Genomic DNA, 23,445 nt, shown 5'->3' on the forward strand with positions numbered 1-23,445 from the left:
GACGTCGCAGCACGTTGTACGCGCATACAACGTGCTGCGACGTCAGACTCCGAACTGGATTCAACGAATCAGCAGCGTTACTTACAGCATGGCCACGGAGGAGTCGGAGGAAGACGAAATATGAAGACTGCGGGTCGGACCTCGGCTGCGGTTGGGGCCCCCTGCCAGCAAAGGTAAGCAGCGGGGGAGGGTTGATGGGGGGGGGGAGGGAAGCAGGCAAAAATGTGCCCTCTGGCTCTGGCCCTGGCCCCCCCTACCGCCGGATTCCAGATGCACCCCTGTAAGGAATGCAAGTGATGTTATTGGTGTTGAATAAAATGGACAGTAATCCGTACGCCAGATATCATGCTATATCACATTAATGAGTTGTATTGCCACCTTCACCTAAGCTTTGCCTTTATACTGTTGCTACTCTGTGTAGAGGATAGAATAATATAGAACAGGGCGTAAATCAAAGTGTCTAGCACCTTGAAAGTGACAATCAGAGATACATTATTGCAATGATGACTTGAGCTTGCATTCTGAAATAGATAAGCATTTTCCATTTGTAGGTCAGAATGATATTTAAAGTGCAGCTGTCCATAGTGCAAATAATAAAATCTACAAAATGTATTCATTTATTTTTTTTAATAGGTTTGGTGTGAATGCAGTACATTTAGGTATGCACATTAAGGCCATTGTGTACAGGTTAAATATGACACATTATGAAGAAAGTTATTATAGTGACCTTTAAAGGGGCCCAAAAAGATATTACATTGAACATGCTAAAATTTACCTTATTCTTGTATACAAATGAAAGTTTAGCATGTACTTGAGTAAACGTCACTGTCCAACCTTCAGCTCAGCTCCTGGTAAGGGTTTTCCTTTACAAACCTGTACAAACTTGTAGGGCCTTGGTCTTCATTCCCAGCAGTGGCATAGCCAGACAGCCAATTTTGGGTGGGCCTGAGCCCAAAGTGTTTGGGCATAAAATTTTCTCTTGCCCACCCTATCCCCACATCAAAATCTGAATTTTTTTAGCTAATGAGGATCCCCACACACAGACTTTCTCTAAAGGTGGCCATAGCTCCCTTTTACCAAGCTTGGCAGCCAGCAGCAAGGTCCCTAAGCCACTAAGCCACTAATTCCGGCACCCCATGTATACTTAGTTGTCGGTGGCTCAAGGATGCTGTCTCCGACTGCATAGCTTGGTAGATGGGAGTTCTGATTGTCTTTGGAGGAGGTCCTCAGCTGGGGATCCCCACAAGCTATACAGTAAGGGTCAGGACCGATGTTAGACATGCTAGAGCCCAGGTCAGAAAATAAAGGGAAATGGGACTTGATATACCGCCTTTCTGAAGTTTTTGCAACTACATTCAAAGCGGTTTACATATATTCAGGTACTTATTTTGTACCAGGGGCAATGGAGGGTTAAGTGACTTGCCCAGAGTCCCAAGGATCTGCAGTGGGAATCGAACTCAGTTCCCCAGGATCAAAGTCCACTGCACTAACCACCAGGCTACTCCTCCACAAAAATTAAGGAGGGCTCCCACTCCTAATCCTCTCTCCTCCCTGCCTCCCCTCCGATTTCCCCACCTGCCATTACCCTCACCAAATATAGAACAATGGATCATAAATTAGAAATAAAAATATTTAGACAAAAGAATAGAAATGCATTTCCTTTTCTAAAGGACAAAATACAAAGACATTTTTGTTACATTTGTACCCCGCGCTTTCCCACTCATGGCAGGCTCAATGCAGCTTACATATTGTATACAGGTACTTATTTGTACCTGGGGCAATGGAGGGTTAGGTGACTTGCCCAGAGTCACAAGGAGCTGCCTGTGCCTGAAGTGGGAATCAAACTCAGTTCCTCAGTTCCCCAGGACCAAAGTCCACCACCCTAACCACTAGGCCACTCCTCCACTCCACGATGCACATTTCCCACAGCTAGCATATTCCATTTAAAATATTCAAAATAAAACGCTTTTTTTTCTACCTTTGTTGTCTGGACATTTTATTTTTCCGTCATGTTGGTTCCAGTTTTTCTTTTATGCTTTCCTGTCTTTCATCTGCTAATTCTCTTTCAAGTGGTTGCTGTCCATTTATTTTCCTTTTCTCTCCTGTCTATTCCCTCACAACACATGTCTCTAATATATTCATTCCTTTTATCTCTTCTGCCTGTCAACTCAAATTTCACCCTCTTTCTCACCTTTCTCCTTCTCTTTACTTTTGTACTACCCTTAAAATCTCCATCTTCTCTCATCTACTAACTGTCCCTTTCCCCATCTCACTCCTTCCTCAACCCTCCATTCCCATTACCATATTTCTACCATCTGTGAACACTATTCTTTCATTCATTCATTTCCTCGCCATCCTGTTCTTCCCCTTTGTGGCTTCTCCCACATGGTTCCACCATTCCCAGCATCTTCCTCCCTCCACCCTTCTGCCCTCTCCCCCATGGTCCAGCAGTTCTCCCTCTCTTCCCTCACTCCTATTGTCTGGCATCTCTACATCACTCCCTTCTGCTCCTGGATCCAACATATCCCTCTTTCTCCCCTCTCCACCTTCCAGACTGGATGGACCATACAGGTCTTTTTCTGCCGTCATTTACTATGTTACTATGTTTCCATGTATCTCTCCCTCCCTGTCACCCTTACTTGACCAACATCCCTCTCTCTCTCTCTCCCTCCCCATCCCTTGTGCCCCATGTCCAAGATCTCTCCCTTCTTCCCCTCCAAAGTCATACCTAATATTACTCCCTCTCTCACCCCTCTCCATGCAGTATCTCTCCCTCTCTTTCTCGCTCCTTGCCACCCCTTTGCTGCATCTCTCCTTTCCTCCCCTCCACCCCATATCCAACAATTCTTCCTCTCACCTCTCTCCTCCCACCATTTTCCACCATCTCTCTCCTTTGTTCCCCGTGTCCAACATTTCTCCCTTCCTTCCTTCCTTCCTTCCTTCCATGATTATGCCTATTTCCCCCTCTCCCCTTCTCCATGCAGTATCTCGCCCTCCCTTTCTTGCCCCTCTCCACCCCTTTGCTGCATCTTTCCCTTCCTCCCCTCAACAATACTGTCTCTTGCCTCTCTTACCCCCCCCCCCCCACACTATTGTCGACCCTCCCTCCCTTGTGCCTTGGGTTCAACATCTCTCCCTTCCATCCCTTCTCCATCATGCCTAATATTTTCCCTCTCTCGCCGCCCCTTTCTGTGCAGTATCTTTTCCTCGCCCCCCCTGCAGCATTTCTCCCTCTCTCTCCCCCTCCGTGCAGCATCTTTCTTTATCTGTCTTTCTCTCCTGTACAGCATCCCTCACCGTCCTGTGCAGCATCTCTCCTTCTCTCTCTCGCCCTTCCTGTGTATCATCTCTCCTTCACTCTCTTGCCCTTCCTGTGCAGCATCTCTCCTTCCCTCTCTCGCCCTTCCTGTGCAGCATCTCTCTTCCCTCTCTGGCCCTTCCTGTGCAGCATCTCTCTTCCCTCTCTCGCCCTTCCTGTGCAGCATCTCTCCTTCCCTCTCTCGCCCTTCCTGTGCAGCATCTCTCTTCCCTCTCTCGCCCTTCCTGTGCAGCATCTCTCCTTCCCTCTCTCGCCCTTCCTGTGCAGCATCTCTCTTCCCTCTCTCGCCCTTCCTGTGCAGCATCTCTCTTCCCTCTCTCGCCCTTCCTGTGCAGCATCTCTCCTTCCCTCTCTCGCCCTTCCTGTGCAGCATCTCTCCTTCCCTCTCTCGCCCTTCCTGTGCAGCATCTCTCCTTCTCTCTCTCGCCCTTCCTGTGCAGCATCTCTCCTTCTCTCTCTTGCCTTTCCTGTGCAGCATCTCTGCTCCATTGTTTCAGGTACAAAAACTTAGATTGTAAGCTCACTAGGGACATAAAAAATACCTGTATATAATATATGTAAACTGCTTTGATTGTATGACAGAAAGGCGGTATATCAAATTCCATTACCCACCCCTCCCCCCTTCTATTCGATTTGCAATCAGTCATGTTTTAAGAAATTTCAATTTGAAGTCAAAGCTTGGTTCAGTGTACAGGACTTTAAGCTGACTGAAGAGTAGTGGGCTGCTCCCAGACTGGGCAAATTAGATTAGTTTCTCTTAGTTTGTCTTGTGTATGATTAAATGTTAATTGCCATTTTATTTTCAAGTAATGGGTGGTTAGGTTTATTGTTATATATTTAACTCTTGATTAAAATTTCTAAATATTGCCTTGTTTACTAGAAGACAATCCATCAAAATGGTAGAAAAGCTAAACTAAACCAGCGGACTCTACCTTGGAATGGAGAAGTTGTTGCTTTGACATACTGAAATTGTCAGGAACCCCTGTATTGCGTGCAGTAGAAAAGACATCCCAAATAAATGCTCAGCCTTTGGTAGTGTTGAGACACTGAAGGTCTATTCTTTAATAACAGCAGAAAACTGCACTATTTAAGCAATTGCGAAGCCGAAGTAATGATTGCCTCTAGGCCCAGAAGTGGAAATAACAAGCAATTACTGTCTGGATGAGCTCGGTGCTCTTGTTCTAGCATGATCTGCAGGTATTCTCTGTAGCATCCCCCGCATCAACACATTTTGTCTGATACACACGGATGATCACACAACTGCTTCTTTACACACAGTTGAATATATTCTCATTGTTTGGTTAACAAAAAAAATATCCAATTGAAATGAGAATCGGACTGTCATTCGTTTTCATCCTCTCTCCCAGTTACTTGTAATTATTTCTCAGAGCACAAAATGGATGCTTTATCTGTTGCTTTACATACTAGAGAAGTTTGTGGTCCTCAGTTCAGCACTTTAAATCAAGAGCCCATAATATAAAAAAAAGAGCAAAACATACACGTTTCACTGTTAGGCTGTTGTAACAGTAAATAATTTGCTTAACTGGTTAAATCATTATCTTTTCTTAAGGCACTGTTTTTTCACTACCTGCCATCATTGTTTCTTATTTTGAAAGAAAATGTTTGGCTGTAGTTTTAGCAGTATTCACAAGTGGGGGAAAAGCATGGAGAGAATGACTCCCCTTAGAGAGTGAGAGAAAGATTGTATATGACCTAGAGGTTGGTGAAAAGAGATGGTTTGAATGGAGTAATGCATAAACATCCTGTTTTGGAAAGAATAATACAATGAATCTAAGCGTGATCATGTAGCAAACCATTAGATGTTACTGTCAACAGATTTCAAAAGATAGGATGCCGCTGTCCTATAACAGCACACATTAATTGGTAGTACACATAGGGGCTTATTTTCAAAGCACTTAGACTTACAAAGTTCCATAGGTTACCATGTAATTTTTTAAGTCTAAGTTCTTTGAAAACAGGCTTCATAGAAACCAGTAGAAATTACAACAAAGAATCACTAAGACAATCCATCAGGGATAGGTGTGTGACAGCAGTAGTGGGAAGTATAGCGTGGAAAGCCTCTGGTATATGGCTCATGGAATTATTTTCAGTTCCTCTGGGTTTGAGTGTGACTCTCTCTGGGGAGAGTAAAGAAGGAAGAGGCAGTTTGTAAGAAACATTCCTTAACTTATGTTGGTGTATCAGTTTCTATACTGCAGAAGCACCTTAAGTTTTTGTGCTGTTGGTTTATATCGGTAGCTTCATCTTTCTAGGTTTTTGTTAACTTTTAACTTAATTTCCATAGCAGCTCATGGACAGACAACAACTAGCTGACCTGGTTTTAAGGAGTCAGAGTAGCAGCAGCTTCAAAGGAAGTTGTATTCTTATTTTAATACAAGGAGTTCAGGATAAATGAGCCTGTTTATAAGAAGCAGCAGGAAGAACTAAAGAAAATGGGATATATCATAGGTAAGACTTATGACTTCAGGTTTTAACCAATGAAAGCACCCCTTTGAAGAAAAATTTTTAAATAGGTGGATAAACACCAGAAAAACACCATTCCATTACGTATCTTTCTACTATTCCAGGACTGACTTATTTATTTATGTGGATATATTTACCTCCTTTTGAAAGAATTCACTCAAGGTGGTGTACAGAACTTATACCCCGCTTAAACCTAAGCGGCTAACAGCATGACATACATAATTATTAAAACTTCATAAACATACAAACAACAATTATGTCCATCTACCAGCAGGAGGAGATAGAGAACACAGAACTGAGCTATGCCATATATCGTCAGTCACAGTGGAGTAGCCACAGGTGGACCTGGATGGGGCGGGGCCCACCCCACCCAACATTGTGACACTCTTCCTAAGGCTGGTGGGGATCCCCAAACCTTACCAGCTGAAGATTTTCTCTCCTTGGGAAACCAGTGCTCTTCCAAATGTCAGCCAGCAGCACTTGCCTTGAGCTGACGCTGAGACCGGCTCTTCTGCACATGCTCAGTTTTCGCACATGCAAAAGCACTGAGCATGCATGGCCTGTCAGCAGTAGCATCAGTTTGAGGCAAGTGCTGCCAGCTGCCATTTGGAAGAGTAGTGGCTGCTCAAGGAGGAGGAGGAAATCTTCAGCTGGCAGGGTTTGGGGATCCCCACCAGCTCAAGTATTTAATATATGGGGTTTGTGGGCAGGGGAGGGGTGGAGACACTGGGGGGGGAGGGGGTGAATTCCATGCCCACCCACCTTGGACTCATGCCCACCCAAAATTAGCCATCTGGTTACGTCCCTGGTCAGCTAGCCCAGTTCCTCAGTATTTTCTGTTTCCAACAGGTGGCTGGACATACTGTTCAGCCTCTGGCTCTGAGTGATTTGTTGGTTAGCTTGTTCCCAGTTTAACTTGATGGGTGTCTGGTATTTGATAGGTCATATCTGAAGGTTCCAGATTCCTGTCTCTGGTGCACCATGAAGCTTCACCCACCCCCTTCTCCTACCTATATCTTCTCTCCTGTGCCTACTCAGCTACCTCAACAACAACAATGAAAAAGGGAAGTTTAAGGCAATCTGAAGAGTACTGGGTCAGTGGTGAAAGGAGGGAGCCTTCTGCCTAGGCACCTGCAGAACCGTGTTGGGTATACAGCAATGGCATTTAGTTGGCGGTGGCTCCAATGGAAGCAGTGTTCCTGCTGTGCAGCCTACTGGGCGTCTTTTGGGCCACTGCATGGTGTGTAAGCTGGAAAACCCAAGGGATGCAACAGAATCAGCGGAGATGCATCAGGGGAGCGCTTGCAGCAGTGGGCTTTACTAGCAGCTTTGGGCTCTCTGGTTCAGCAGGCACAATGTTCCCTTCAGGAAGCCACAGGAATGGCAGCCATTGTGTCAGGTCAGGCAGAGTACGGCCTCCATTTTACTACCTTGAGGCCCAGCAGAGCAGTAAGAGTCTCCATGGACAGTGTTTTCCCCTGAATTGGTTTTATTTTTGCATCATGCCTATTTGCTCAAACAAATACAAGCTGAGAACCCTTCGGTTGGTCTACCAGCTGCTCCCAGGAGATCCCATTTAGACTTACAGGAAGTGGTTGAGGAAACTCTTTATCATTCTCCTTCTTTGTCAGACATGGCTTCAATCTGTTCAGAGGAACCCTCCATGAGAGAGCCTTTGAAGGAAGAGGAACTCCCTTCTGAGAAGGGAGAATGACCCAGAAATCCTGAGGCTTTCATAAGCAGTTGAGTTCCTTAATTTGAGGTGCTAGCAGTCCTTTCCTTCGAGGAGCCATCAGCATTTACTTCTGAGGGACAGTCTTCATCTATTATGAAGTGCCTTCGGGGCCCCTCTAAAACCTTTCTCGTGCATTCTGACATTCAGGATTTAATTACAGTAGAGTGGATCTCCCTGGACACAGGGCTTAAGGTGGGAAGGGCCATGGCATGCCTGTATCACCTTGAACCTGAGGAAAAAGAGAAGCTGCACCTGCCCAGATTGGACTCCCTGGTTACAGCAGTGACTAAGAAGGCTACCCTGCCTGTGGAGGGTGGGATTGCCCTGAAGGATCTGCAGGATAGGAAGCACAAAAATGTAAGCATTTGAGGTAGCCAACCTGGGTCGCCATGTGACCATTTGCAGCTCTTTTGTGGTGAGGACATTCCTGAAGTCCGGGCCACAGGAAAGCTCCCAGGCAACCCAGTTAGAAGCTGATTTGGCTTACTTAGTGGATGCTGATTGTCATGCTGTACGCCATGGCCAAGGGCATGTCTTTGTCAGTCACTACACATAGCTCTGGTTGAAGAATTGGACCGCTCATGCTACTTCTAAGTCGCACCTGGTGAAGTTGTCTTTTAGAAGCAACTCCCTGTTTGGGGAGGACATCAGCATTTTGGTTAAGGAGCTGGGGGGCACTAAGCCACAACACTTGCCTGAGGACAGACCAAAGCCCTTTACCCAGTCTCCGGGGCTCTCCCATACTAGATTTCAAGACAGTAGGCGATAAAGGCCTGGCTGTTAGCAGTATGCCCAGAGGTCCCGCTTTCAGTCACGCCAGTCTTCCTTTCATGGAGACAGGAAGTCCGCTTCATAGTTGGCTCAAGGGTCCAATACCTCCTAGCCTTCTCAAAGATGTGAGGCTGGTCCATTCTTCTTCTCTTCCAGTTGGAGGAAGCTTTCAAAAGTTTCAGAAAGAGAGGACCAAAATCACGATGGACCAGTGGGTCCTGGATATTTCTAAGGAAAGGATACAAGTTAGAATTCTCCTGCCTGGTTGTTCCTTTTTATAGTGCCTTTGTTGAGGAGGCACCAAAGTGGTGCACAACCGAGTTACCATAGATTCCTTGCTGATGCTTCATGTGATTGTGCCTTTTCCTCTGTCCATTCAAGGCCCCTTTTTTATGTGAAGCTCACTCTGCTTCTCTGTTGCCACTTATGGGGCAGCAACATCTCTTATAATCAGCCTGTATTTATTTCTTGCACTCCAGGATCCCCAAATATTCCCAAGGGTCCTGGCAGGGGTAGAGACCTTGTATATCTCCTCACAACTTCTTTTATTAAACCCAAATTCTACCCCTGCTGTCACTCTCCACAGGCACACTTTCTTTCTGCAACTTATTTCAACACCACTCCCTTGGGCTGAGCTTTCTCCCACCCAGAGTCATCCCAATTCTCCAGCCCACTGACGGGGATCTCCCTTCCCCCAGGGCCTCAAAAACTAACACTGTAGGCTCTAGTAACACCCATTTTATGGGGTATTACTGTATTGAAGTGAGGGAGAGGAAATGTAAAATTGCACTTTATGAGGATATTACAACGATTTTAGCTCGGGACCCTGCAGTCCTTTTCAGAGTTCATCAGGCTAAGTAGAGGCTAACTACACTTCCTTTGTGATTTTTGTGTTTCCTGATTCCCTGTGCTAGGTATTATACCAATAAATATCCCAACTCAGCTGGAAGAGGAAATAACAGATTTCCATTTCAGTGGCAAGAAAATGAAATGTGTTAATTAGGGATAAGTACTCCACTTAAAAACTGCGCGCCTATAACGAGGCTTAGTAAACAGGGCCCTAAGAGACTTGGGAAAAATGGGGCTGCATACCCAAGTCTTAGGATTAATATTGTTAAGATCAACATAGCCCCACAACATAGGCGTAGTTTGACTGTTTCATTTGGGGGGGCAAAGGAAGGGGCGGAGCATATTAGCATATTCATTTGCATATATACATATGCAAATGAATATGCTAATATGGAGGAAGGAATTGAAATTTACAGGCAAAATATCACAGATGCACATTTCAAAAAGCTGACATATTTCAATTAATATATTCTGAATAAAATACTTTTTTACCTTTGTTGATCATTTAGTTTTTCTATTCGCTTTGGTCCCAGTGTCTTCTGTTTTATGCAGTGTCTTCTTTCCAGTAGGCTTCCCTCTGCTCCCCACCCCTCCCAGTCCCATCCATCTCCTGCTCCTTCCCTCTGCTCACCTCATTTCCCAGTCCAATCCAATTCCTGGTCCTTCCCTCTGCTCCCCACCCACCCCTCCCAGTCCCATCCATCTCTTGCTCCTTCCCTCTGCTTCCCACCCCTCCCAGTCCCATCCATCTCCTGCTCCTTCCCACTGCTTCCCACTCTCCCAGTCCCATCCATCTCCTGCTCCTTCCCTCTGCTTCCCACCCTCCCAGTCCCATCCATCTCCTGCTCCTTCCCTCTGCTCCCCACCCCTCGCAGTCCCATCCATCTCTTGCTCCTTCCCTCTGCTTCCCACCCTCCCAGTCCCATCCATCTCCTGCTCCTTCCTTCTGCTCCCCACCCCTCCCAGTCCCATCCATCTGTTGCTCCTTCCCTCTGCTCCCCACCCCTCGCAGTCCCATCCATCTCTTGCTCCTTCCCTCTGCTTCCCACCCCTCCCAGTCCCATTCATCTCCTGCTCCTTCCCTCTGCTCCCCACCCCTCCCAGTCCCATCCATCTCCTGCTCCTTCCCTCTGCTCCCCACCCCTCCCAGTCCCATCCATCTCCTGCTCCTTCCCTCTGCTCCCCACCCTCCCAGTCCCATCCATCTCCTGCTCCTTCCCTCTGCTTCCCACCCCTCCCAGTCCCATCCATCTCCTGCTCCTTCCCTCTGACCTCCTTTCCCAGTCCAGTCCAATCCAATTCCTGGTCCTTCCCTCTGCTCCCCACCCACCCCTCCCAGTCCCATCCATCTCTTACTCCTTCCCTCTGCTCTCCACTCTCCCAGTCCCATTCATCTTCCCTCTGCTGCCCCCCCCCCCGCGAGGTCCAGGATCGTGACTCCGTTTACCCCCTCTCTTCCTCCCTCCCTCCGGTGCAGGCAGCAGTCTTCTTCAGCCTTTCTGTGTTCCTGGCAGTGGTAGCGACGTACACGCTGCCTTCGGTCTGCCCCGGAAGCCTTCTCTTCAAGTTCCTGTTCCCACCTATGCGGGAACAGGAACTTGAAGAGAAGGCTTCGGGGCAGAGCTGAAGGCAGCGTGTACGTCGCTACCGCTGCCAGGAACAAGAAAGACTTAGAGAAGATTGGTGCTGCCTGCGCTGGAGGGTAGGAAGAGAGGGGGTAGATAGACACACTCGTCTCCGTCCGCTTCGCTGCTTCCCTGCCTTCTCTGTCTGCGTCCCGCCTTCCTCTGATGTCATTTCCTTTCGGGCGGGACGCAGACAGAGAGGGCAGGGAAGCAGCGAAGCGGACGGAGACGAGCGTGTGCCTGCTTTTTTTTTTTTTTTTTCACTTCTAGCGCCAGTCCACGTCATCGTCGTTTGGGGGGGCATTGCCCCCCCTCGCCCCCCCCCCAGTCTACGCCTATGCCCCACAATTGCAATATTTTTCATAGTGCTCCTATGTTTAATTCTGAATAGCTTCTTTGTGGAATTAAGTAGATGCATCTCCAAGTATATCTGGGATAAGAAAAGGATGAAATTTAAATTGAAAATTTTTATGCTTTCGAGGAAAAGAGGAGGCTAATATTGCCTGACTTAAGTGCTATTGGGTAGCACAGCTCCAAGAAGTTTGATTCTGGTGACCAGATAAGTATAATCAACACTGGCTGAAAGGGGAGGCAGAAGCAGTCAAACCTTATAATTGGCATGTGTTACCATTTTTTTTAAACCCTTCCCAGTCCAAGACTGCCTTAAACTAAACCTGGTGGTTATCCTGACCCTCCAAATTTTGGAGTGCCTCTCCCCACTACATGGGATTACAAGATGAAAACTCCTCTCTGGGCTCAATATAAACGAATCCTCTTTTCCCACCCATTATGGAGAAAAGAGTAAGGGTTCAGTGGATAGAATGGAATGGCTTGATTAGGATAGTAGATTTTATAAAAGATGGGCGGTTCTTAACTAGAGGAGAGATAATATCTAGATGCTTGGAGACTCCAAACACATTTGTGTTAGTACAGTTGGAACATTTTCTACATGTTCATGGTAAAATCTTTTTGCGGGACCTCTTCCCCAGTTGAAGATGATAGTAAAATCATTTATCAAAAGATCTGGCAGACAAAATGTACAGAGATTTTTGATGGAGGGATGAAAACAAATGACCATCTCAGATTAAATAGGAGAGGGATCCACAAGAAGGATGGACTAATGAGATGAAAACCAAGATAGATTTAGTCAAGGGAAATGTTGCCTCACCAATCTACTACATTTTTTTGAAGGGGTGAATAAACATGTGAATAAAGGTGAGACAGTTGATTATTGTGTATCTGGATTTTCAAAAGGCATTTGACAGAGTATTTCATGAAAGACTCCTGTCATGAGATAGGAGGTCATGTCCTATTATGGATTAAAAATTGGTTGAAAGAAAACGGAGTAGGGTTAAATGCTCATATTCTCAGTGCTGAAGGGTAGATAGTGGGGTTCCCTAGGGGTCTGTGCTTGGGCTGCTGCTTTTTAACATATTTATAAACTAGTAATGAAGGCCCGTTTCAAATCGGAATGAAACGGGCGCTAGCAAGGCTCCCCTCCGTCCCTTTGTGTCTCCGTGTGTCACCGGCCCCCCTGCAGCATCCGTGTGAGAGCTACAGTGCAGTACATACAACGGAACTTGGAGCTGAGAATGTGCTCCGCCCTCAACGTCATAACGTTTGACGCGAGGGCGGGGCCCACAGACTGTGATTTTGTGTGGCTTCAGAGCTTCGAACTTACGAACCTCGCTTCAGTGACGTCAGTGCAAATAGAACGTTGAGGGTGAGTTTTATATATATAGATTATCTAGAGATGGGAATAACTAGTGAGGTAATTAAATTTGCTGATGACACAAAGTTATTCAAACTATTAAATCGCAAGAGGATTGTGAAAAATTGCAATAGGACCTTATGAGACCAGGCATCTGGGCATCCAAATGGCATATGATGTTTAGTGAGAGCATGTGCAAAGTGATGTATGAGGGAAAGAGGAACCCAAGCTATAACTATGTGATGCAATGTTCCACATTAAGAGTCACCACCAAGGAGGAGGACCTATGTGTCATTGTTGATATTTTGAAACATGCTTCTCAGTGTGCAGCGGCAATAAGAAAGCAAATAGAATGTTACGAATTATTAGGAAAGGAATGGAAAACAAAAATGAGAATATTATAATGCTTTGTATTGCTCCATTGTGTGATCATACCTCAAATACTGTGTGCAATTCTGGTCCCCACATCTCAAAAAAAGATAATAGAATTAGAAAAGGTGTAGGAAAGGGCAATGAAATCGATAAAGGGGATGGACTTCCCTATGAGGAAAGGCTAAAATGGCTAGGGGGAAGATATCATAGAGGTCTATAAAATACTGAGTGGAGTGGAACGGGTAGATGTAAATCGTTTTGTTTACTCTTTCCAAAAATACTAGGACTACAGGCCTAGTGGTTAGAGCACCGGTCTTGCAATCCAGAGGTGGCCAGTTCAAATCCCGCTGCTGCTCCTTGTGATCTTGGGCAAGTCACTTAACCCTCCATTGCCTCAGGCACAAACTTAGATTGTGAGCCCTCTTGGGACAGAGAAATATCCAGTGTACCTGAATGTAAATCACCTTGAGCTACTACTGAAAAAGGTGTGAGCAAAATCTAAATAAATATTTGAGGTTCTACATGGAATGTTGGTACTATTTGAGATTCTACATGGAATGTTGCTGTTGCTACTATTGGAGATTCTGGAATGTTGCTACTAATTTGAGATTCTACATGGAATGAATGTTGCTATTCCACTAGCAACATTCCATGTAGAAGCCTGCCAGTGCAGATCAGCAATGCAGCCATGCAGGCTTCTGTTTCTGTGAGTCTGACGTCCTGCACGTACGTGCAGGACGTCAGACTCACAGAAACAGAAGCCTGTGCGGCCGCATTGCCTCCACATGGAATGTTGCCAGTGGAGGAGTAGCCCAGTGGTTAGAGCACTGGTCTTGCAATCCAGAGGTTGCCAGTTCAAATCCCACTGCTGCTCCTTGTGATCTTGGCCAAGTCACTTAACCCTCCATTGCCTCAGGCACAAACTTAGATTGTGAGCCCTCTTGGGACAGAGAAATATCCAGTGTACCTGAATGTAAATCACCTTGAGATACTACTGAAAAAGGTGTGAGCAAAATCTAAATAAATAATAATAAATAAACTGTGGAATTTTGTTGCCAGGTAATGTGTTAGTAGCAGTTAGCTTATCAGGGTTTGGGTTTGGATAATTTCCTCAAAGAAAAGTTCATAAGCGATTATTAACATGGACTTGGTAAAAATCCACTGCTTATTTCTAGGATAAGCAGCACAAAATCTGTTTTACTGTCTTGGGATCTTGCCAGGTACTTGTGACCTGGATTGGCCAGGGTTGGAAACAGGATACTGGGCTTGACAGACCTTTGGCCCATCTCAGTATAGCAATGCTTATGTTCTTATGAGGAACAATGGGAAGAGATATGGGACAGTACCAGAACGATAGCCATGTGTACAGCACATCTAGATATCCTATATAATAATTCTCACCTCCAACGTTCTAACCTGCCAGGGACCGTGGATCCCTCGGAGGTGGTCTGATAGGCAGCTAAGAACACACTGACGTCAGTAATGTCACTGACAGCTGATTCCAAGGCAAGGGGAATCAGCTGTCAGTGCGCCACCCCCTGCCACTTCTAAGCAAGTGACAGGGAGCGGGGCAATACAGAAGCACCCCACCCCACCCGAAGAACATCAACACCCCCGCCCCCACACACACATGTCACTCCCTCCCATCACATTCAAGGCCCCCTCACACACCCCCCCCCCCCCCCCCCCCCCCCCCCCACCGAGTTCCAGATTCCCCCTCCCTCCGATTTCAACAACCCCTCTCCACATAACTGACCCCTGGACCCCCCTGCCGCGACCCTCTCGACCCCCCCCCTTTCCGCCGAAACCCTACCCCACCGCCATCCCGTCCCTGTGCTGACGACAACCAAATTTCTCTTCTCAGCTACACCAGGGCGTTGCTTGATGAATGATCATCTGTTCAAGTTTCTGTGCGTACGTCTGACAGACGATAAATGCATGTATAACATTAAACTATGTGCATTTGTTTATCAAATCATATATTGTCTAACTCCATCTTATATGCAGAACCTTATTGAATTACCAATACATAATGCATTTAAAAATTGTATAGACTTCTTAGTTCTCCACTTACCAAATTGTAACAAGATATGATACAAAAAAATCCACAATTAGTTTCTCCTACCAACGAACTAAAAGATGGAATTCCCTTCCCAAAAGATTAAATCATATAAATGACTATCTTACATTTCGTAAACTACTAAAAAATTTGGTATGTTTATCTCTCAATGCCAAAGATAATTTACTCGATAATCTAAGATTTTTCATCCTTGTTAATTCTACTACATTATTCTCAGTAATTGCATTGTACTGTCACGAGCTTTAATGTATATTTAATGTAATGTAATCTGAACCTGATGTCAATTAGTTTAATATTTTTTGTAAGCCACATTGAACCTGAACTTGCTCTGGATAATGTGGGATACAGATATAAATAAATAAATAAAAATATTTTCTTTCAGACGAATCCTTCAGGTCTCACTTCTATTCCAAGACTGCATCTATTCACTCACCTCACCCCTCTCCTTTTTCCAGTTGGTGAACTTAAGAATAGGGTCCCATATATTATACCTGGTTTATGCTCCTTTCCTAATGCTACAAAGCATTCGCTTTCCATAATCCGTCAGACTCTTTGTAACCATTCTAATACTGATGGTGCATGAGCCTTTTTCCTTTGTGCTGAAATTTGCAGCCTTGCCCCCAACAGCAAAAACAATCGTCAAGTCTTTTTTTAAACAGTAACACATCCTGATTGGCACTGCAATCTAATATCATTAACTCTTTGGCAATATCAATCGTCACTCATATAACCTCCTAGACTCCCCCCCCCCCAAAAGGCAATTTTAATACAGTCCCATCACACATCTCAAAAGTCCTTTTTTTGAAGAAGCTGATGGTAAAAACTCTGCATCTGTCCAAAGCTTCTCTTTAAAAAGGATCATATGGGCTTCCTGCACTGATTTCACATAATTCACTCCTGAATAGTGAAAAGGAGGCCAAAAGGAAACAATCGTTTGTACTTAATTCTCTCCCACTGCAGCATACTGGTCACATTTTCATTTCCTGCCTCCTTTGCAATATGGTTGAGGACAAATCTTGAAAGAATTCCAATTGAGATCCCTGATAAGAAATAGAGCCCATCTTTCATGCCATAGTCAGATCCTCTCCTTAATATGTTTCTAAGCACACGATAATATCCCTTGGGAGATTAGTATTTTTCCACAGACCCAGGGCCTGATGGGCATGTTCGATCTTTATAGAGGAAACATTCAAGTTATCATGAAGATATAATGTACAGCAGATATCCTGTATCAACTCCATACAGTCCTCATCACCATCTTCTTCTGGAACTCTCTGGATCCTCAAATTCTGGTGTCTGGATCTATTCTCTGAATCTTTGATTTTGTCTTGAAGCAGTTCCAAAGTTACATTATATGTGGTTGTTTTTGCAGTCAAATATTTGAAAACCCCTTCATGCTCCTGAAGCTGTTGTTCAGCCTCCTCAACCCTATGACCAAGTTCAACCAGGTCTCTGCAGACTTCTCCCAACATTTCTTTCACGTCTGCAGTCCAAACAGCAGCATCTTTGTAAGGCTAATTTTACATCTGTCAGCATCGCCTGCAGAGCTATTTTAGCTTTCCCTCGGAGTCAGAAAGGGGCTCCTCATCAGAATCGTTATTCAACTCTCGGACAACCATCACATCACGCTCTACTCCTGCACACCCGTCATTATCTGCACAGGTGTTGCCACAAGGCCCTCTTCCATATCATCAAGCTGATCAATCCATAGACTGGTGTGTTGTGTCCATCTACCAGCAGGTGGAGATAGAGAGCAAACTTTTGCCTCCCTATATGTGGTCATGTGCTGCCGGAAACTCCTCAGTATGTTCTCTATCTCAGCAGGTGGTGGTCACACACAGCAGCAGCTCTGGCTAGGCCTCCAAGCCTAATCCTTAGGTTTTGTTGAGGCCTGGGGTTGAGGGCTCTTTTGAGCAAGTGCAAACCTGGTGGTGCCAGGTCCCTCCTTTTCTCCCCCCTCCCGCTGGCTCCGTTTAAAAAAAAAAAAAAAAAAAATTTTAAACGTCTTTAAAGGCGTTTAATTCGACGTTTCTTTAAACGTTCATTGCAGCTACTCACTGGGACACCAGTTCGTTACAGCTCGGAGCGGCAAGCAGGTAATTTTACCTTTTTATAGCGGGCAGGGGGTTCCCCGATTCTTCTCCTCGTGGCATATGGCGTCGGAGGGCGAGGGCGCAAAGGGTCGCTCCCCGGATCGCTGGAGCGCTTCTAGAGGGGATGCGGGGGTTTTACAACCTGATTCGCCCTTGATGGGTGACAGTTTAGTGACCGATGAATGTCCCGGTCGTTCCTCCGGCGTGGCGGTTTTTTCCCGCCATAAACGCCCATCCCCCGCTCCTCGCCTCCGCCATCTTGGCCGGCCACGCGGCTCGGACGGCTTCTTCGTGGGCCGCCCTTGAGGTTGGAGACATTAATGCCATGAACGCCCTTAATTTGGGCGACGGCACAAGCGGCTAAAGTTAAGCGCCGTTCTTCCCGCGCGGCTCCTTCGCGGAGTTTCGCGCCGGACGCCATTTTGGATGCGCAGCATGTCTCTCCCCCGCTATTGCGAGCGCCGGTTGAGAGTGCGTCTAGGGCTGTGGCTGCGGAAGTGCACAGTCTGGGGGGTTTCTCCCCTGAGTTTGTTTTGCTGCTGCATCAGGCTTTCCTCATGCAAAACGCTGCCCCTGCTCCCTCTTCTGATAAAGAGGTTGAGGTTCCCAGAGGTAAACGCCCTCGGGTTGATTTCCAGGCCTTGGAGGACTTTGTCTCCTCCGATGTAGATGAGGGCAGCGTGTCTGAGGTCTCCCAACGGTCCTTTGCGGATTCCTTGGAGGAGATAGATCCCCGCTCGGATGGAGCGGATGACCCCTCTGCAGCGCGGCTTTTTAGCCCAGAGGATTTGCCCAACCTGTTTTTACAGGCCATGGACACTTTGAAGATTTCCTCTCCGGAGGACGTCTCTCCCTCAGCCCCTGTTGGCTCTGCCATTATGCTGGGGACGAAGCGCCCGCCTAGATCCTTCCACGTGCATGATGCCATGCACACCTTAATTGCGGCTCAATGGGATGTCCCGGAAACGAGCCTTAAAGTGGCTAGGGCTATGTCCCGCCTCTATCCTTTGGCTGTGAGTGAACGTGAGGCCTATCTGTGGCCTACCGTGGATTCTTTAATCACTGCGGTGACTAAGAAAACGGCGTTGCCGGTGGAAGGTGGCACGGCCCTAAAGGACGCCCAAGACAGAAGATTGGAGGCGGCCTTAAGGTCGTCCTTTGAGGCAGCTGCTTTAAGTTTGCAGGCCTCAGTTTGCGGCTCCTATGTGGCCAGGGCGTGCCTGACTATGGTGCAGCGGGCTTCCCCCTCGGATCCTTCCTTGAGGGCTGATTGGCCGGCCCTGGAATCGGGCTTAGCCTATTTGGCAGACTTGCTGTATGATGTCTTGAGAGCCTCAGCTAAAGGCATGGCTCAGACAGTCTCTGCGCGGCGGTGGCTTTGGCTGAAACATTGGTCTGCTGACCACGCCTCTAAATCCCGCCTGGCTAGATTGCCTTTTAAAGGCAAGCTGCTCTTTGGGGTCGAGCTGGACAAAATCGTGTCCGATCTCGGCACGTCTAAGGGCAAGAAATTACCAGAGGTCAGGGCTCGGGCTAGTACTCGTCCCGGTACCTCCAGAGGACGGTTGCTGGAAGCCCGTCGGTACCGCCCGGGCAAGTCGGGTTCCTCGGCCCCCTCTTCCTTCAAGAGGAATTTCTCCCCCAAGCAGCATTCCTTTCGCAGAGACCGCCGTCCCGGAGGTGCTCCCTCCGGTCCTCCCCCAGGGTCTCGTACCCAATGACGGGGCCTTGGTCCACGCCCCAGTGCAGATTGGAGGACGGCTGTCCTCGTTTCTGGGTGAGTGGACCGCTATAACTTCAGACGCGTGGGTGCTGGAAGTCATCAGAGACGGCTACAAGCTAGAGTTCTGCCAACCCTTAAGAGACGGGTTTGTACTCTCTCCCTGCAAGTCTCCGGTCAAGCTGTGGCAGTGCAGCAGACCTTGGACAACCTGATCCGCCTGGGTGCGGTCGTTCCGGTGCCAAAAAATCAGATTGGCAAGGGACGTTACTCCATTTACTTTGTGGTTCCAAAGAAAGGAGGTTCTGTCCGGCCTATCCTCGACCTCAAAGGGGTCAATCGGGCCTGGAAAGTGAGGCACTTTCGCATGGAGACTCTCCGCTCTGTTATAGCGGCAGTGAAGGCAGGAGAGTTCTTGGCTTCCTTGGACATCAAGGAAGCGTACCTGCATATTCCCATCTGGCCTCCTCTCCAACGCTTTCTGCGTTTTTCAGTCCTGAGACGACACTTCCAGTTCAGAGCCCTCCCTTTCGGGTTGGCTACTGCTCCGCGGACCTTTTCCAAAGTAATGGGGGTCTTAGCGGCCTTCCTGCTAAAGGAAGGAGTACAAGTCCATCCTTTTCTGGACGACTGGTTGATCCGAGCCCCCTCTTATGCAGAGTGCGGCAAAGCTATGGACCGGGTAGTTGCTCTTGTGAGCTCCCTGGGATGGATCATCAACTGGAAGAAGAGCCAGCTGCGCCCGACTCAGTCCCTGGAGTATCTGGGAGTTCGATTTGACACCCAAGTGGGCAGAGTGTTCCTGCCAGACAATCGGATTGTCAAGCTTCAGGCTCAGGTGGACTAGTTCCTAGTAGCCTCTCCTATTCGGGCTTGGGACTACGTGCAGCTGTTGGGCTCTATGACGGCCACGATGGAAGTAGTGCCCTGGGCCAGGGCTCATATGAGACCACTACAGCTATCTCTGCTGCTGCGCTGGACTCCGATGTCGGAGGATTATGCTGTGCGCCTTCCCGTGGACCCAGCAGTGCGCAAGGCGCTGAGCTGGTGGACGCAGACAGACAAGTTGTCTGCAGGATTGCCTCTGGTGACCCCGGAGTGGATTGTCGTCACGACAGACGCCTCTTTGATGGGCTGGGGAGCCCACTGCTTGGGAAGGACAGCGCAGGGGCTCTAGTCTCCTGCAGAGGCAAGTGGTCTATCAACCTCCTGGAACTCAGAGCCATTCGGTTGGTGTTATTGGAGTTCATCCCGGTACTGGTGTTGTAGCCTGTACGGGTCCTGTCGGACAATGCCACGGCTGTGGCCTATATCAACTGCCAGGGAGGTACCAAGAGCGCCCCTCTAGCCAAGGAGGCTATGAGTCTTTGCCAGTGGGCGGAAGCGAACCTGGAGCAGCTTTCAGCGGCCCACATTGCCGGAGTCATGAATGTCAAGGCGGACTTTCTCAGTCGCCATACCTTGGAGCCCGGAGAGTGGCAACTATCTGCTCAGGCGTTCTTGGACATCACGAAGCGCTGGGGCCAGCCGAGCCTAGATCTGATGGCGTCACCGGCCAATTGCCAAGTGCCGCGCTTTTTCAGCAGAGGACGGGACCCTCGATCCCTGGGAGTAGATGCTCTTCTCCAACAGTGGCCGACGCAAGAGCTCCTCTATGTGTTCCCGCCCTGGCCCATGTTGGGCAGGGTGCTAGACCGGGTGGCAAAGCATCCCGGCAGGGTAATCCTGGTGGGTCCGGATTGGCCCAGACGTCCCTGGTATGCGGACTTGATCAGGCTCTGTCGACGATCCTCTGCGGCTGTCAGTGGAGCAGGGCCGGTTACATCAGGGTCCCGTGGTGATGGAGGATCCCTCTCCCTTTGGTCTTACGGCCTGGCTATTGAGCGGCAGCGTCTGAGGAAGAAGGGCTTCTCAGACAAGGTCATCGCCACTATGCTGAGAGCGAGGGAAACGCTCTACTTCTACTGCTTACGCCAGGGTTTGGCGTATCTTTGCAGCATGGTGTGAAGCAGGCTCACTTTCTCCCTTCACTGCTCCAATTTCTTCAGTGTTGGCGTTCCTGCAAGAAGGTCTGGAGAAAGGCCTGTCGCTCAGTTCCCTTAAAGTCCAGGTAGCGGCTCTGGCTTGCTTCAGGGGCCGCCTGAAGGGTGCTTCCCTGGCTTCGCAGCCAGATGTGGTGCGCTTTCTCAAGGGAGTTAATCACCTGCGCCCTCCTCTGCACTCAGTGGTGCCTGCGTGGAATCTCAACCTGGTGCTAAGAGCATTGCAGAAGCCGCCGTTTGAACCCTTGTCAAGGGCATCTCTGAAAGACCTGACGTTGAAAGCAGTCTTTTTGGTGGCTATCACTTCAGCCAGAAGAGTTTCCGAGCTCCAGGCGCTCTCATGTCGAGAGCCTTTTCTGCAGTTCGCTGAGGCAGGAGTGACTATTCGCACAGTGCCTTCCTTTCTGCCCAAGATTGTTTCTCGCTTCCATGTGAATCAGCAGCTCTGTCTCCCTTCCTTTCGTAGGGAGGACTACCCAGAGGAGTACTCTGCTCTTAAATATCTGGATGTGAGACGAGTCATCATCAGATACTTGGAAGTGACCAATGATTTCCGGAAATCGGATCATCTGTTTGTCCTGTATGCAGGTCCTCGTAGGGGTCTGCAGGCTGCTAAGCCTACAGTGGCAAGATGGGTCAAGGAAGCCATTGCAGCGGCTTATGTGGCCGCGGGGAAGGTGCCGCCTATACAGCTGAAGGCTCACTCCACAAGAGCTCAGGCGGCCTCGATGGCAGAGGCCGGTTCCGTCTCCTTGGAAGAGATATGCAAGGCGGCAACTTGGGCTTCGGCCCATACATTCTCCAAGCATTACCGCTTGACTGTGGCTGCTCGGGCGGAGGCCCGGTTTGGAGCTTCAGTGTTGCGGTCAGGGATTTCTATGTCCCGCCCTGGGTGAGTACTGCTTCGGTACATCCCACCAGTCTATGGATTGATCAGCTTGATGATATGGAAGGTAAAATTATGTATAATCATACCTGATAATTTTCTTTCCATTAATCATAGCTGATCAATCCATAGCCCCTCCCAGATATCTGTACTGTTTTTATTCTGGTTGCATTTCAGGTTCAAGTTCAGTCTTCAGTTACTTCAGAAAGACTTCGTGTTCAAGTTTTTTCACTTGGATTCTTCAAGAGTTAAGACGAGTTTGTGTTACAGTGAGCTGCTGCATTCCTCTCCCCTCCGTTTTACGGGGCTGGATTGAGACTTAAAATTCTGCCGGCACTCCCTCCCGCTTCGTGCGGCTGTAGGGCAGTTTTGTACCCCTCCCGCTTCGGCGGTGTTAGGGTCAGTCAGCTCCTCCCGCGGTTGCGGTTGCAGGATAAGCCAGATCCCCCCGCATCGGCGGGTGTGGTGTCCCTCCCCCGCTCCGCGGGGATGAGCTGGACGGATTCCCCTCCCCCACTTGTGTGGGGATGAGCTGGGTTAATTCCCCTCCCCCGTTTCGGCGGTGGTGAGCTGGGCAGAGTGTCCCTTCGTGGGTGTAATTCTCTAAGTGCTGAGTCCTGCGGATGGAGCTTTGATATCGACATACTGAGGAGTTTCCGGCAGCACATGACCACATATAGGGAGGCAAAAGTTTGCTCTCTATCTCCACCTGCTGGTAGATGGACACAACCCACCAGTCTATGGATTGATCAGCTATGATTAATGGAAAGAAAATTATCAGGTATGATTATACATAATTTTACCTTTGTCTGCAGGGGCGAAATAAGCCTTAATCTCAGAGGACTTCTTTATAGACACCATCAGCCAGCACAGGACATCAAAAACTGAAGAGGAAATGCAGCAATTTTGCCACCCACTAATTGTCGAGGCTCGAGTGGAGCTCCTGGTTTAGGCTGCCATCTCCCCAATGTCATCACCGGAAGTCTCCAGGCACAATAATTTAAAACAAATTTCTGTTACAATTGGAAACTAATGCAACTCCATAAGGATAGGTGTTACATGATTAAACTTCTCTGTTCTAGTGATTAACCATGCTGCAGAATTTAGAATTAACTGCAACTTTTTCATACTGTTTTTCATCAGTCCTTGATGATGTGTTGTTGTAATCTAACTAATTAGTAATCGCTGCCAGAACCATTTTAGTCAGCAATTGTGAGAAATGGTTTTACCTGTTGTGTCATTTTTAATTGACAGAAACAAGCGGGCACAACAGAACCCATTTGTGAAGAAAAATTAATAGACTTATTTTAATAAAATCCTAAAGTAACTATTTCATTCAATAGAGCAATTAACTTTCCTGAACAGTAGGCTTAACTAACAAAGGCTTATTTCTCCTGGATAAGCCACGTTGAATTTTCTAGATTAAAGATGAAATTGTGATAGTGAAGCTAGCCCACCAGAGAATGCAGTATTCTATAAAAACATGACATGACCTCTATATGATCATCCTGCATGAAAATCACCAACTGTACATCGCCAGCAAGAAATTCAAATTCAAAAACAGTCATCTTGTATTTCCAACATCAGCATTAAAAAAAAAAACAAAAACAACAAAAAAACCCACCAAAAACAAATTTAAAAGAAAGGGACCCCTGCTGGTTTCTTCTATGTAAAATCTTAGTGGAAGAAAGTTTTTCCACATAACATTCTGGGTATGATTAGTTAGTAGGAGGTGAACCAATTAAGCAAAGGAAAACC

General features: G+C 47.5%; 1 protein-coding gene across 2 annotated transcripts in view; it reads left to right on the forward strand.

Annotated features, from left to right (window-relative positions):
- The window catches only part of SLC2A13 (solute carrier family 2 member 13), a 277,867-nt gene that overhangs the window by 159,510 nt on the left and 94,912 nt on the right, over positions 1–23,445 (forward strand). The gene's annotated exons all lie outside the window — the stretch shown is intronic.

The sequence above is a fragment of the Microcaecilia unicolor genome, chromosome 10, assembly GCF_901765095.1.
Source record: "Microcaecilia unicolor chromosome 10, aMicUni1.1, whole genome shotgun sequence".
NCBI lineage: Eukaryota > Metazoa > Chordata > Amphibia > Gymnophiona > Siphonopidae > Microcaecilia > Microcaecilia unicolor.